Below are 17,317 nucleotides of genomic sequence, written 5' to 3' on the forward strand. Positions count from 1 at the left end.
GTAAGGAAGGTCGCATATAAGCTCAATGAAAACTAAGGATTTCTTAAACTTGGATTTGATGAATTCCAAGTCAAACTCTTGCAGTATGATGATCCATTTAGATATTTTTCCCTCAGTAATTGACATGACAAAATATATATCATAGGGTTGCAATCTGAAACTATAGTAGTTTTTCGGAGCAAAATGTAATGACAAAACCTTTGAATGGCTTGACCGACCGCCAAAGCCAACTTTTCTATGTGGGTATACCTGATATTGGTATCATTGAGATTTCAACTCAAATAATAAATGGGGTGTTCTATCCCTACATTGTCTTCTTAGACAAATTCCATTGCTATGGTAGAAATGGAAGAAACAAGACACAAGAAATAGTCACGCTAGTAATCAGGGGGATATAATAGAGATGCCTGAATCAGAAAATATTTGAGGGCATCAAACGATTTCTGAGATGCATTATCCCACTAGAAGGGAACATCTTTATTAAGTAGGTGAGTGAATCCTTGATCAACTCAGCGTAATTCGTGATGAAATGTTGCAGGAAGTTGGATTTCCCTTGAAGTCGTTATAACTGAACAAGTGAAGAAGGTGCAGGCATGTCGATGATTCCCTGTACTTTCAGAGGATCGATATGAATTCCATGTTTCAAAATGAAAAAACTAAGAATCTGACTAGAACTAATGCAAAAAACAAATTTGTGTGGATTCATTTGAATATTATAGTGTCTACACCGTAGGAAAATAACCCTAAGATGCATCGAGTGATCAGTCCAATACTTGGAATGAGTAGGGATATTGTCCAAATAGGGTTGCAAATGTTTAATATCATGAAAAGTGTAATCCATTGCCTGTTGAAATGTGGACCCAACATTCTTTAGACCAAATGGGAGTTTCCAATAGGAGAATGTATCCCAGGAATAGATAAATGCAATCTTAGGTTGATCCATTGGGAGAATGTTGATTTGATTATATCTGGAGAAACCATCCATGAACGAATAGATCTCAAAACTAGTGTAGTCATCAAAAATATGGTCGATGAACGAGGTTGAGTAATTGTCCTTTGGAAAAGCGCAGTTCACATCCTGATAATCGACGCATACACGGATTGTTCCCTATTTCTTAATGACATGGACAATATTCGATACCCAATCAGTGAGAGGAACGAGGTAGATGAAACCAACATGAAGGATTTTTTCAACTTCACTATTTATCCTAGCAGCGTTCTTTGGATGGACCAGATGGAGGCACTGCAGGACTAGTTTAGCATCAAGATTCATTTTAATCTCATGCACTACGATATTTGGGTTGATACCTGGAATTTATTCATAGGTACAGGAAAATACATACTGAAACTCTTGAAATAGGGCTTTATAAGTATCTATCTCGGAGGGAGAGCAAGATTCACTAATATGTAGATTTTCGACGATACCCGACTTAACAGAGATATCAAGAGGTATCGTCTCTTCGATATTTGAGAGATTCTTCTCAGAATTGACTTCATGGATAGAAATGGAACTCATAAAAGATTCAATGAAATTGGTTAGATACACATCACTAAGATTATCCTCGATGGAATCTGGTAAGGAGGAACGATGGTGATGATCGTCCTACGACACATTGTGTGGGATCATGAACTCCATGATGCTCTCATTGGTAGAGAATACATGAGAGAATGGATCAGAAGACATGCCATAATCCAATGATCAATCAACCCAATTGATTGAAGAAAAGGTATGAGCCATAAAAGTCGTATATATAGCTTCATAATCTAGTTCAATAGGGCTAAGTGGCATTTGGTCACCAAAAATATGGAAATTAGTTTCATCTGGTACGATCCATGGATCAGCCTGGAAAGTAGAAGATGATATCATATTGATTTTAAGAAACAGAAGATGAGTTGTTGAGAAGAGAAGGAGGAGGAAGTGAAAAGGTTCCCTTGAGCAAGGAATCCTTCAATAATCCAACCCCAACATGCTGATAGGAATGTAGAGTTTCCCCTACAAGAAAGAAACTTCCAGTAATGTGAGAATCAAAGGAAAAAAATTTGAGTTGGTCAATGGCCACAATATTTTGCTTATGAGGAAAGGCGATCATATAGAAATAATTCGAAATGACTACGGCCATGGCATAAACCCATGTACGACCCAATAGAAGATTATAATCAAGAGGTCTGTCAATAATTTCCACTTCTATGGATATATATTTTCCCCCTAATTCTACTTGTAAGGAATTCATAATACCACAAGGCTTATATGTCTCTTTTCAAAAGACTTCAATGTGGTGGGTGTTTGACTCAGTTGAGGTGAACCAATCACTTTCTAGCAAGACATAGACATAATGCAGGTCAAGGCTCCCTCGTCCATAATAGAGCAATGAATGTTATTACTACGGACGATGACCTGAATGATAAAATCCAATTGGGTTGGAGGCAAGGAGTATATTTTTGATGACTAAAAATAACTAGGTTGGAATTCGATGGATCCACACATCTGATAGCTGAAAGAAAATCCTTTTTATGGGTAGGGTAGTTTTGCAACACTTTGAGGGTTGACAGAGCTGATGGAGACTAAGCCAAGTCCTCAACTACATTATAATTTTAAGCAGCCCTGGCATGAGGGTTGAAAGAAAAATTATGAACAACACCCTTTGGAGGTTTAGTAGTCAAATCCGTAGGAATCATGAGCAGAGGAGGATTGGATGGAGGTGATGCTGAATTAGCAGGTTGATCAGTAGCCTTACCATTCTAGGGATTCACATCACCATCATCCTTGTTCCAAGTAGCCACCATAACATGAGATTTATGCTTCATTAAGGAGAGCATTAAAATCGTGTTAGAGGAAGATTGGTCTCAAGCAAACATATGGGTCGCCTGATTTGGAAACGGGTCGATCAACACAGCGAGGGAAGTGGAATATTTCAAAAACTGATTCACTTCAGTGTGGTGAAGGTAGTCACGAGTAAAGTGCTCATCATTGTAGATCAATCATGGGTAACGAGGCTTTTGTTTCTCACAGATAACTTATTTGTTTGTTTATCCTGCGTGAAGATTTTTTCTGATTTTTACCTTTTCCTTTCTTCTTGCTTCCTAGTTGTTGTTGACATTTTCCTTTTTCAGATGAAACGACATTTATCTCAGAAGAAGAAGACATAGGAGGATTGGACAAAGAGTTTTGGGAAGAAATAGTTAGATCACTACCATATGCTTTTCTCATGGTCTGTGAACTGACATAACCAATGATTCCATCAACAACATGAGATTATTTACTAGAAGTGGAAGGAACAATGTTTGAAGGTCTTAGGGCATCTAGAATCTTTTCATAGAACGTGCCAGATTGGGTATAGATGAGGTCCAAAGATTGAGCACAGGCAATTACTTTCTCTTTAGTCACAACTTCGCCTTTAGCTACATCCTCTGTGATAGAAGGAAACAAGGATTTAATTAACCATTCCACTAGAAATTGATCCAGAACATAGGTCTTAACCAATCAATGACGATGCTGCCACCCATGAATGTGATCTGAAATTTGAGTGGCTTTATTTTGTTTGAAGTTGGTTAGAAGTTCCATTCCAGTTTCATACCGGGTGGGTAACTGGAAATGTGTAAGGAAGGTGGTAACAAAAGAACTAAAATCATGAAATGAATATCTAAGTAACTCAATGTACCATTTAGCTACGATACCTGTAAGAGTACGTTGGAAAATACATAATCATATGGAATCATCATTAAGGGAGTTCGAAGAACACCATAGATGACACATCATGACATGGGTCGACAGGTCTTCTCCAGGACTTCCATTGAATTTTGGGATATCGAATGGAAATTTGGTGGGAATTATTGGCCACCAAGACAAATGAGTGATGGAATCATTGGTAAGCCGAGTCAAATACATAAATTTTGAAAAAGGGTAATTGTCCGTTAAAATCTGGTGGAGGATAGCCTAGATAAGAAGGAATAGCCTGAGAAACAGGTACTTGCGTTCCTAGATAAGGATGGTTTTGATAAAGAGACACCTGGGCACCAAAATAAGGAGGATTCTGGTAACCAGCATACACATAACCTTGCTGATCAACACTAGGGTAAGCTTATAAAGGCTGGAATGGTTGAGTTTGGATATGTTGACCTTGAGAAGGCACTTGAGGAACAACTTGATAAGGTCCATACTGTTTCCCTGTGGGATTTTGCATTATCCCCACATAAGGTGAGTTCGATTGGGACTGTGCCATAATATACACATTCTATCCTATCGGAACTTGAGAAGTACCTTTCCCAAGTGGTTGAGACTGTAAGGTACCTTGTAAAGGTTGGGTAAGTGGAATTTGAGGGGTACCAAATTGTTGGGTGTGGAGCCTGATTATCTTCTGTATTCAAAGGTATTTCTGCATTGGACCCCAGTTCGAAATGGGGCAGTGACGTCGCCTGTAAAATATTTGTTGTAGGGGGGTCCAAGGGGGGTGGCTGCAACCTTTGGGAGCCCTCCATTGGTGGAGGGATCTGGGGCAGCGCCCCTAAAGCTAAGAATAGATGTAAAATTTCCTTGAAAAATGTTGTAATTTCGTAGTCAATCTGGGCCATTCATTAAGTAGAGATTTGACAGTAGAAGTTATGTTTAATTTAGGGTTTTTTCCCCTAGAAGGCAACCCCTCGCTATACATGAGGGAATTGTATTGCGTCTATGCATATCTGGATTCTGAGTAAGGAAGAGAGAAGAGATTGAGAGAAAAGAGGGAATTACACCGGATCTATTGTAGGTTGTACCTCTTCAGTTTGTTGGATAATATAAAAGGAAGGACTGGTTGTTTCTTCGTGGACATAGCCCAAACTGGGTGAACCACGTATATCTATGTCTCTCTTGTTTTATGCATTTTCTGTGTTTATATTTCTGCAATATTTTATGTGTTCCATTGCTCTGTAATATATAATTTTCTAACACAAATATCAATGGAATAGTTTGAGATGCAACGACAGCCTGTGAAGGTTGAATTACATGTATTTAAACTTGTTGAGGTATGGATAGATGTGTAGGAATTTGAGATGAAGATGGCACATGTTGAGGATTCAATAATCGGTCCCAAATTGAACCAGGTTGGACGGGCATACTAGGTTTCCAAACACTGGCAATTATCCCAAGATAAGGAGGATTATAACCAACTTGAGGTATACCAACAATAGGTTTCCCCCTTACCATAATAGGAGGCGGTGATGAAGGCAACTACAATCCAGATGGAGGGCACCCAACATAAGGAAAGTTAGGATGTTGAAGATAACCTTGTCCATTAACATCATGGCCAACCTTCTGTTCAATCATAGGTGTAGGCAAAGGAGAAGGAGTAGAATATGTAGCATTCATAAGAGAAGTACAAGATGGAATTCCTCAAATGGATGACATGGGAGAGGTCTAAGGACTAGAGGCTACACTAGAGAAGGTACCAAATAAATACTTATAGCCAGGTGGGATGGATGGGACACCATATAGATGTGCCTCTAGTGATGTTAAAAACATGGATGAGGAAGCAACATTTTATGTCTCAATCATAGTGGTGGACATAGGTTGGGAGATCAAATCATATCCAATCATGGTTAACAATCCTAATGAAAATTGTCATGAGAAATCCATGGGTAATTCCAAAGAATCAGGTAAAGGATTTTGTGTTGGAGTCTGAAGAGGAGGAAGAGGATCAATTTGATAAAAATGAAGTCCACTCCAATGGACAGGACTAGATGGACGAGGCTCTTCTTGCAGGATCTCTTCAATACTCACAAGTTCATATGGAAGAGGTTAACCTTCGGGTCCAAGATATATAGTTGGAGATTATGTATGAGACAAAGGAAGAGGAGGGGAAGGACCTGAAATAACATATGAAGATGGAAAAGGTTCCTCAAGTTCAAAAATATAAGAACTATAGTATCTGACTCAGGAAAGTCAGGCTTAATAACCTCAGGTAATAAGGTTTCAGGGGCTTCAATTTTAATTGTGTCAGATTCACTAGCAAGAGTAGAGGTGATATCGGGCTCAATACTTAAAGGGAAAGACAATTCTGGTTGATCAACCTCAGGAGGAGGACCAGAAGTTGTTCTTGAATTTGTCGATTCAGTAGTTTGCGTCTTCTTATGCTTCTGATGATAGCCAAGAGTAGCCTCTAGTGGAAGTAGAGACTTATTTTGCATTCTGTGCGAGCAACAGAGTGGGTGATTTGTTCTTCCATGTTGGATAATAAATTTTAGAAATTAACAAAAAATAAATCAAAAGAGGGTAATATAGGCATAAAGGATTACTAAGCAACCGTAAACTGTAATATACACCTTGGCAAAGCAAGGAATTAACGTATGACAACCAATCTCCCTGAATGTTGTGTTCAGTGTATCATGGTATACAAGGTGGCAGAATTAGTTATCTATGGCGAGGATAACAACCTATAATGGAATCCAAAAATAGACTCAACGATACGTGGGAGTACAGTCTGTAGTAGTGCTATCTAATGCGTAACCGTTCGATGAGAGTGTTCCCATATACTTACATGTGTGGAGCGTCATCTAATATACCCAAAATTACATGGAGAACAATTCTATACACTCATGTACCTGGAATGAGATTTCACCCCCAGGATACAATGCTGGAAAATAATGACAACTCTTACGTTTAACGACACTGAAACATGTCTCTAGCCTATACCTCTAAATGTTTGTGTTAATGTTCCAATTTTCCTTAGGTTGATTTAATTAATTTTACTTTTTATCTTCAATTAAGTTTAAGTTTTAAGGCTCATTGCTAAAGTCACCTGAATATCCTAAATTGAAAACTAGCATGAGGAAATTGAATCTTTCTCATTCAATGAAAATCTACTTAAGGAAGGGAGAAGTCAAAGAGTATGCAACAAACAATATGCAAAATGTAATTCCCTTTTCAATGAAACTGTTCCAATTTCAATGCACACACAAAACTATAAATGCCAATGCAAAGATTTTTCTTTTCAAGTTACTTAATCCTCAAAAATGAAGAAAACTAAGATGCGAATTCTAATCAATGACTCAAATAATATTTTTAGAATGATGACTAGAACACCAATTCATCTAAGCACTCAATGATCAAACAAAATCAGTTTGAAAATAACCTAATGATAATAAAAAGGGAAAATCATCAAAAAAATCCTTACCAAAGGTATCAAGACAAAAGAAAACCAAATGGAGGCTTTAGAGGGACCACAAGACACTCAGAGACTCAAGGAAGAGCAACTGGAATCAAGGTTGGATCAAAGAGACAATCAAAGAAAAGGCAAACTTGTGCATGAACAGGGGCCAACGTAGGTGCAGAGAAGGCACCAGTGCTATGCAATGCAGGCACAAAGAAAGATGGACTAAGGTGCAATGCTCTGTCAGAGGACCAGGGGGTGCATTGGTCTAGGGATGCAAAGTTCCGACACAAGGATTGTAATTGAGACTCAATGAAAGGTATTCCTAGGTATGTTCTTGAATGGATAAGATGGTAACGTTCCAAAAAAGAGGTAAGAAAAAAACAATGGAAAAAGAAACCACCAAGGGAATACACCATTCCCTAGTGGAGTCGCCAATTTTTTATGCGGAATCTACGACTGTGGTTAGTAGTATCTTCCCTAGGCCTGGTGTACTGACCTAGAACAACAAAAAGACAAAGGAACTAATGTTTTTCTTAAAGTAATTAGATAATGGGATGAAGCCTACATGGGATCCATCATATGTTTCACTCCTTCCTTGGCTTGAATGCTCCAATCCTAGCTTTGATTGCTATTATTAGAACCCAGTCAAATAACATAAGCCAACGATCCACAGAATCTATGGAGCATCATCTAATCACCTTATTCAAAATATCATCATTGTATTGAATTATATGAAACCATAACATCATATATAGGAAAACAAAGAACTCTTTGCATTAATAGAAATGGAGTGAGTTACAACCAAAAATAGGTGTTGATTATGCAAAAGATCTCCTCCAAGTTGAATTGTCCTTTCCTTGTCACAAAATGCACCTCTAATCATGCTAATGCATGGGAATATATCTCTCACATCAATATCATAAGGGCATAATCACTCTCCAAAATCCAACCCCTTTCCTATGGATGGCAGTAAATATATAGGTGAAGGAGGTAGTTCATGAATTCTTATCCTTTTACCAATTAGGGCTCGAGATCCACTTTTGATGGGAGGATGACATTAAGGGATAATGGATGAAAAATCCAAGGTAGGATATGTTAAGATTAGAGACTTTTATCTGAGGTAAATGGTTACAACAGATTCTGGAAGCTTCTGGAATAAGAGGATTCAGGATTCATTCTCTTTTTCCTAAATTTCTAGAACCAACTCAGGTGCATAGTGGAGCAACCTGTAAGTGATCAATGCAGTCTAGAGTGGAGAAACCTAATTGTCAACACTCTCTAGTAGGAGGCTAGGGAGCGTTGGTCCTTAAAATGACTGAAAAAAGGTCTTTCCAGGTTGAAAATCAGGGATAAGAATGAGTCATGATTAGGGATTTTTTTATGATGATGAGAAGGAGGTCAAAGGATGTTGATTGATACAGTTGAAGGCCTATTGAGCATATGTGACAAAATGGCCTATAACACACATACAACAACAACACCATCAACTTCCACATGGTGACATCATTGCAACCATGACCAACACCACACATATGCAACATGCACATAGACCACAAGAATACATAACACATATATGCAGCCGACATGAATGAATGACCAACACACCACCCATCCAGTCTAAGGGGTGAACCATGCTCTGATACCACTCTGTAACACCCTCCTCCCACATCTACCCAATTAAATGACCAATTGGGGTAAACATGTGACAAAGAGTTACTATGATATGATTTATGTAATAGTTAAGGAACTGGAACTGATGTGACATAGCCAAACTGACCTTCTACACATGCAACATAACCCCCAGGAGCCATCCAACCCATCCTCGTGACCAACCCCTAAGACAAACTAAAATTTTGTTGCATTAAAGCCTTAATCGCTCCCTTAACATGGGAATGCATGCATCTGGGAACCTCTAGTCATTCCCACAACAAGCCATGCCTGTGACTGGGGACGTTTCTAGGTAGTTCTATGCCAGCGACTCCAGATTTTGTGCCACCTTTTTAGGGCTAGGACTCAGGCCATGGCCCAAAACTCCATGAAACTTCCATAAATGAAAAGTAACATTAAAACATTGATACAAATGCAAATACTTGGACAAGGACTTGACTGGGCCCCTACTAGCCATGACAAACATTTTGTCAAACATTTCACAAATATGCATTCTACAGGTTTAAACAACAGATCTTAGCATAGGGGTCTCACACTTGTTTGAGGATCACTACGAAGAATTCTTACCTCATCACAATAACTGCATTACCATCTATTAAGCCATATATATATTGTACATTCAATGATTAAACAAAACATGATGGGAGCCATACATTTTCACTATCATAAAACTCATTCATAACCAACATATAACCAACGGAAATATCAAGGATATAACAGCCATATAAGCCACATATACAAGTATATTACCCATAAAATACCAAGGATAAAGAGAGCTCGTATTAGTGATTGCATAAGACGACTAGCTATGGGATTTCCACGAACCACTGACCATAGACTAGGCTGAACCAAATATTTCTTTTAGCCAATCACCCTTTGCCATATTCTAAGCATGAATGTGGTATCTCATAAAACAAATCATTCAAAACCATCTAGGGATTCCAGAGGCCAAACCGCGTCAATCCTCAACCAGTGATTCTACCTCACGATCGGACATCACTAACCATCACCGGATTGGTCTCTACCTAAGTTTTCTAGGGCTCCAGAGGTTTGTTCCAACTAGGGCTTCCAGGACTAGTAACTTAACCCATAGTTGCCACCAGGATTCCAGAGCGTTTTTCAAACTAGGGCTTCCTGAACTAGTAACTCAACCTACCAAGGGCTTCAAGAGTGTTTGTCTAAGCAAGGCTTCCAGGACTAGTAACTCAACCCAATATGTTACATGGCTTCTAGATCATTTCTCCAACCAAGGCTTCCAGGAACTAATAACATAACCCACAACCAAAGGCACAAGAAAACAAAGGTAAAACCCACAACATCATGGCTATCCAAGAAATGGAAAGTCTAGGCAAAACCACTATCAATCCAGGAAATCCTCCATGCCAGTGACAGATCATAACCAAATAACCATATGCATATGTCATGCATGCCAAAACTAGCAAGGAAATGATGCATGCAACTTGGTACTTGCAAGAAAAATCTATTGTAGCTATTGATCCCAATGTCCTCTTGCATTTTCTTTCTTTTCCTTTTCCTTATTTCTCCAGATCCAAAGTATGCCACACTCCTCCAAGAGTGCTCCAAGAAAACTCTAAGTGTCCAATAGTATGAGAGAGAGAGAAAGAAAATGAGAGCTCCAAAACTAAACTAATCCTCAGAATTCTTTTTATTAATGAGGCTTCTTTTTTCTTCAATTTTCCATTATTTTCCTTCATTTTCCTCCTCACATGCAACCTGTGACCTTTCACCTTCATTTTCTCCTAATTTTAATTATTTTAATAAATAAATGCCATTTTTACTTTCCAAAGCCTTAGCCCATGCCTTTTCCAATTTCCATAGCCATTAATTAATCACAAGTTATCCCTATCACTATGTTTCTACCCAACATTTAGCTTGGAATAAGTGTCCCATGACCAAGGTCTTATTTTACCTTTATTAATTTTACATGGATATTTGACCAGGGTTGTTATAGGTATAGGTGATTGGAGTGGGAGCAAGTGTTGGCATTGTAGTGTTGTCATTGATGTCAACTAGCGCTCAGCCTTGTAATCACGATTTCTATGCCTTGTACTAGTTTAATGTATGGAATTCTATGATTGTTACAATGTCTCAAGTTTGCATATCACTGTTTTGAATTTGAGCTACAAGTTAGGTGGATAAACGAGGCATGTATGTGGTAACACACCTTGTATAGTTTTTATCTGCATTATAATGCACATTGTAGAGCCTTTTACCTTCATTATAATGTAATTCCTGAGAGGAGGAAGAGCGTTACTCCCTATAGGTGGTTTTCCCCAAATTGTGTGCACACCCAGTTAATCCTAGAGGTATTTTCCTATGGTTTTTTACACTTTGCACTTGGTCAAAAATTTCGAGGAAGTTTGCTCTTAATCTAGAAGATGTTTAAAATATGAACAGAGATGTCAAGTGCTCCATTACTATGATTGCAATTATTGATATAATCACTTCAACAAATTATTTATAGGAGAATGATTTGAGGACTTGTGGTTGGATGTATTTTGAGTGTGAGCTATTGAGAGGAATTTGAGAGAAGAGCAATGTGGTTGTAGTAGTTTACTGAAGATTAAAAATAAATTTGAGTTTGTTGTTCAAGTCCCCCTCAGTATTTGACGATGAAAATAAAGAGATAGAGTGAGAACTTGTAGCAAATCATTTTTTTGATGTGATAGAGTGTTGTATGCAACTATATGGATGAGTTTACTATTGTTGATTGATTGTTTGCATAGAGATTATTTTGCTATTGTTAACATATAATTTTGCTAGGTTGTCGTAGCTATTTATTATTTATTTTCATGCATTTTTATTTGGTTGTATAGCTACAATTTCAATATGTACGTATGTTGTTGGGGTTTATCAGGTGGATATATTTTTCATGTGATTTATTATATGGTTGAGTTTATGATAGATGGTTATGTATCTTGCTGGTTATGCTTATGCATAGATTGGTTTTTTCAAGGAGAATGAGAAGATTTTTTTTTGTGAATCTAGTCTGAAAACAAGATGAAATGAAGCTCATGCTTGTTTGATGCAGATTTCAGGGGCACTAATTTGAAAATAGATGAAATTATGCCCATGTGGATTTGAAGGCCGGGGCCTTCATTGTTGTAGGTAGAATCTTGTAGGCGAGTGGTGGTTTTCCAAGTGAGTGGTGGCTTCCTTCTGGTAGAGGTCAAAGAACTTGCTCAGGGAGTAAAGGCTTCCTTTTAGTGGTGGCTAAAAAACTAATGAAGATGGTGGACTTTAACAGGTGGTGGCATGTGTAGTTTTTGGAGTGGTGGCTCACATAGTTTGCAAGTAGATTATTTCACACTAGTGGTGGTTAGTGCATGTATATGTAAAGAAGAATTTAATTAATAATAATTAAGTAGAAGAAGATAACAATAACAATGGTTTTCCTAGTTGGGTTTTCCACCTAACATCTGATGTCCTTATGTGATGATGATTTGTGTGGTTATGCTTTGATGTTTATATGTTGTTGATTAATTATGCATGTTGTTCATATGATTTATATGCTTATGTTATGATCTCGAAATGTATAATGTGTTTCTAGTTAAATGATGCATATTAAGTAATGCTTAAAAAGGGAAAAAAGTTTTAATAATTAATCTAGTTGGTACATTGTTGATTCACCTACCCCACACAACCTCTCCACCCCACTCGGACTCTTAGTAGTGATCTACATTTCTAGTAGTAAGATCCTTAGGAGGATAGAGAAATATCTTATGCACCAACATTAGTTAATATCACCTACAAACTTCAGAATCAAGATACATTATTTACTTTCCCATTTTCCTTTCTTGTATGTCAAATAAGTTAAGAGATTAAATCTAGGAATAAATTTTTGAATGGTATATCATTATTCTATCATGTCTTGGAAAATTTTTGGAGCAACCCACATGTCCACGGGGTGAATATTCCTCACAACAATATAATGTAATCAATATTTGCTTCATTATATGTTTGAGAATAATGCATGCAATTTTGTAGGTATAAAATCCATTGAAAACAAATAAGTAAATTAAAGTGGTAACTATTTCATAACCATAAAGGTAAATTAAAATTTAAGTATAAAACATTTTCAAACACTTTGTAACAATTGCTTGAGATTATACTCAATATTGATAGTAGTTTCTAATTTTTTCTAATAAAAACCTAAATCTTAATATCAATGTAAGCTAACTTGTTAATGCATTGAAGAACCTACAAGTCATCAAAGAAATCATTTAGTTCCTTGGAAGAGTTGAACAAAGAAAAACACTTGTTACAAAATAACACAACAAGGCTATTATGTATTTGACCACTTGTCAACTCATTATAACAACAATTGTTCCATACAAAAAGAAATCCATTTTTCATATTGTGATTCAACCCCTTTTGCATTTTTCCCTTGACCATCGTTGTGCCAACAAGAATGAATTCCCTTTCAGTTTTGTCTATAATTGCATCCAATTTTTCATTTGAATCTGTACTTCTCGTATTATTCATTCTAAACTTTGTACCGCTCTTCATGAATCTTATAGTATGTAATCACCATGGTAGTTAATCTAACATCATCATGCTTTCTTATAATATTAGTTATGGTGGCGTCCTCAAAATCCTAAGACCAAGAAATCAAATCAAGAAAATTCCCAAATGATCAAGCAGTCACATAGAGCTACGATGGCCTCAGCTACGCTCGCGCTATCCGAGAACTCAATCAGCTTAGGCTTGCCTACTGTCAAATCTCTAACAACATGGTATAAAAACACGATGGCATTGGTCAAGAAAGGAATAAAGCATCTTTGGCTGGGTGCCTGTTGGGTCTCCAAAATGTATTCACAATTTCATACACTTTCACCTTCATTCCCACTTTATTACCTCATTTCATCACATTTTCATTACATTAACCTCCATTTTCATTACCATATGGGTTCATATTTGTATTTTCCAAAGTTATTAGTTTCAAGTATTTAAAGTGAATTTATGATTAAAAGTTAGAAAAATAACATGTATTTACTTATACCTAAAGATGGAATGAGTTTGGTGACATGTGTAGGTGTTTTGGAAGTTTCCAAGACACTCTTATGTGGCCTCCAAGGTTCAATTTCGAACTCTCTTCAAAATTGAAAGGAGATTTGGAATAGGAGTCAAACATATCTCATGGAGAAAAATCATGGATATGTGTCTAATTGGTTGAGACTTTTATGGATCTAAGGAGAGAATGGTGGATCACCATTAATGAGGTAGTTGTTTAATTTTTGTATAAATAAGAGAACATTCTCCTTTCATAAAAAAGAATTTGTAATGTGAAACTTGTAATATTGGAGAGGTTTAGAATCATGGAAGGAGATGTAAAGTGAGGATGTAATGAGATAAGTTAGTGATAGGCTTGTAGCATAGAGTTTGAGTTGATAGTTGTAGATTCTTCTTTTTGATGTAATTTGTGAATTTATAGAATACATGATGTTCCTTTGATTTTCAATAGTATGTTTTAGTATAACATTTCAATTCATGCAAGTGTGTTTCAATTCTCACAAATGATTTTTACTTCCGGAAGTGTGTGGTGTGATTTATTGCTTTCTAGAATAGATTTATTTTTATGTCAATTGTCATTTTTCATTTAATAGATTAAGATTTCTCTTTCGAAATTGGAAACCGATCTCTAGCACATATGGTGCATGTGTGCCTCGCAAGTCCACAGACCCCTTAGTTGATAATTTATGTTAAGGAATTTAAGAAATTAAATTACCTCTACATTTTCGTGTCATTTCCGCAAAAGGCGCACATGGGGATCAAAGTTTGATTTTGAATTCTTTTTTTTTAAATTCTGATTCGCTTCAAGTTTTAAATTTAGAATTTCATTTTTTTTTCAATTTCATTTTTCATTTTTTTTTTACCTGCAATTTCATTTTTCATGCAATTGTAGTTTTCATAGTTAAAATATAATTTCATTTTTATTTTACATAATTAATTTTTCATTTTTCATAAATAAAAAAATCATTTTACTACATAGAATTAGTTTTTATCAGATTTTGACAAAATAAAAATCAATGTTGATAAAGTTTTTTTTTAGTTTTCGAAATTTTTATTTTTCGGTGGTGCTATAAGAGCCACCCAATTTTTCCAGTAATTATAAAATAAATAGAGATGCGAGACATTAGATACTGTTCTGGCAGTTTTAGCAAAAAAAAATTTCCATCTCAAGTAATGAATAGATAAACTTCAATCACGCTGTGAAACTTTGTGATTTTGCTTGATTTTTTGTGAATAGTTTAGATTGATCTAGAAACTAGACGAGATCTGGTCAAGATCTCACTGCTTGATTAATCTAGCCGAGATATCTATCTCTGGCACCAACAATAACATCATGGAATAAATAAACTCAAGTCATCTTAGCTGGCTGCCCGATCTTTAACACAACGCAGGAATCCCCTCACCGAGTTAGCAGATAATGATCTTAACTAACCAGGATTCCACGCAATTCCTAGCTTCATAAGTGGTGTAAGTAGAGTTCGATGTAGCAGAGGTATTGGTAATAGAAGGCCGCACCTAGAGTTCTGCCAGTTATCCTAATGCTTACTAGTCAAGATGCAAGAATTTTGATGTTGTCCTTCATAGCTGGGTTTCAAAGTTCATGAGTAGATGTGTGGTTCTGTTTCCAGTTGCAATAAATTTCTACATCACATAGTGGTTTATTCAGTTTATCGATGGATTCTTTAGTCCATGATCCAGGTGGATGTTGGTGGCCACCCACCTATCCCATTTGGACCCCCACAACTGTCTCTTTCAGTTTTTCAGTTCCCTAAATTATAGCACAGTTTACTATTTTTAGCAGTTTTTCGGGTCCTGAACTTCCAGAGCCGTTTTGAGGCCCTAAACAACGTTTTTTTGGGAATCTGGGGCAACATGGGTCCACCTCCCAAAGTGGTAGTGCTCGGATAGATCTTTCTAATGAGCTATTGTACGCGTCAAACGGAGATCGTATGCCAAAGTTACGACCCCGGGAAATTGATGTACCAATTTACCCAAATGGGGCCCACAATTTGGCGTTTCATCTTCTAGGGTTAGGTTTCGGAATGTGAAAGGTTTTCCATTGTTTCTAAACAATAAATAGGCCTTCGAGCCTCATTGTAACACAGTTTTAGAACAGTTCAGAGGCATGTAGTCACCACATCTCTTCTCAGAGATAAGCTACCATCGCCCTAGCTGGTTTATTTCCATTTCTGGTTGTAAGCATATTTCTGTATTTTCCATTAATGAAATGAAGTATTATTTCCGCTGCATCTTTGTGTATATGGTTATCTCTGTAATTTGTTACGTTCCTGTTTAAATCCGGATCAATGGTATCAGAGTGGTCTGCTTTTTCTCTGTTTTTCTTTGCATGTCCCCAACGAGGTCGGGATATAAGGAGTTAGGGCTTGAATTGGTCGAACCTTTGCAAGACCAGCCTCACAAATCCTGACGGCCTCCCATGGCGGATGAGAAGAAAGACGAGGGGGCAGGAGATCCTATCAAAATCTTGCTCGAAGAAGCGCTCGAGCGGCAAAGGAATGCGATGATGGATAGCTTTGCGCAGATCCTTCAGCGGCTACCCAGAGGCGACGCATCGACTTCCAACAGCGACTCTGGAAACGCCACACCGTTTAAGGTACAAGTTAATTTTGAAATCCCCATCTTCGAGGGTCAAATAGACGCAGATGCCGTAGATAAATGGTTAAATCTGCTAGATGGGTATTTTTCTGTTCATGAATTTTCAAGTCGGGAAAAGATTGTTATCGCTCTTCTCAAAGCCGCCCCCCACATCAAGGACTGGTGGGAAACCTACTGCGAGCAGAAGGATGAAAGTACAGGCTCACTATTTTCAGCCGCACCCACTTGGAATGACTTCCGGGATGCCATCAAGGAGCAGTACTACCCTGTCGGAAGCTATGAGGACAAATACATCAAATGGACCACACTGCGGCAGGGACGAGACCAAGATGTGCCGGAGTTCACAAACATTTTTCATACCCTTCGCACACAGTTGGGTATCAAAGATTCTAAGCTGCATCTGGTACTCAAATACCACAACTGCCTACACAGATACATCCAGGAAGAGATGGGGTTCTTGAACATCTCCTCACTCAGCACAGCATACCGATACGCTGTCAAAATCGAGCAAAAGTTCAAACAAAAGAAGCGGGACTTTGGATCTACAAATCCGAAGCCCAAAGGACAAAGCCAAGGCGGGGTGACCCAAGACAACCCATCGAAGCCGCAAGAAAAGAACAACACCGCGAAGCCGAAGAAGGACACAGGAAAGTGGTGTGAGTTCCACAAGAGTCCCACTCATAACACAAGTGAGTGTCAGACCAAGCAGTCGCTGTTGGCCGAATTGAAGGCTTCCGAATCAGATGGATGTTCTGACCCTGAGCCAGAACTTGACAAGGCGAATGGCAAAGGGAAGCAAATCATCGATGTGGATCCCAGCGCCACTGTTGCCACCGCCAAGATCCAGAAAGATGAGCCTGAAAATCCAAAGG

The sequence above is a fragment of the Pinus tabuliformis genome, chromosome 6, assembly GCF_031772625.1.
Source record: "Pinus tabuliformis cultivar Carrire ecotype Pingquan chromosome 6, CPIR1, whole genome shotgun sequence".
Lineage (NCBI taxonomy): Eukaryota > Viridiplantae > Streptophyta > Pinopsida > Pinales > Pinaceae > Pinus > Pinus tabuliformis.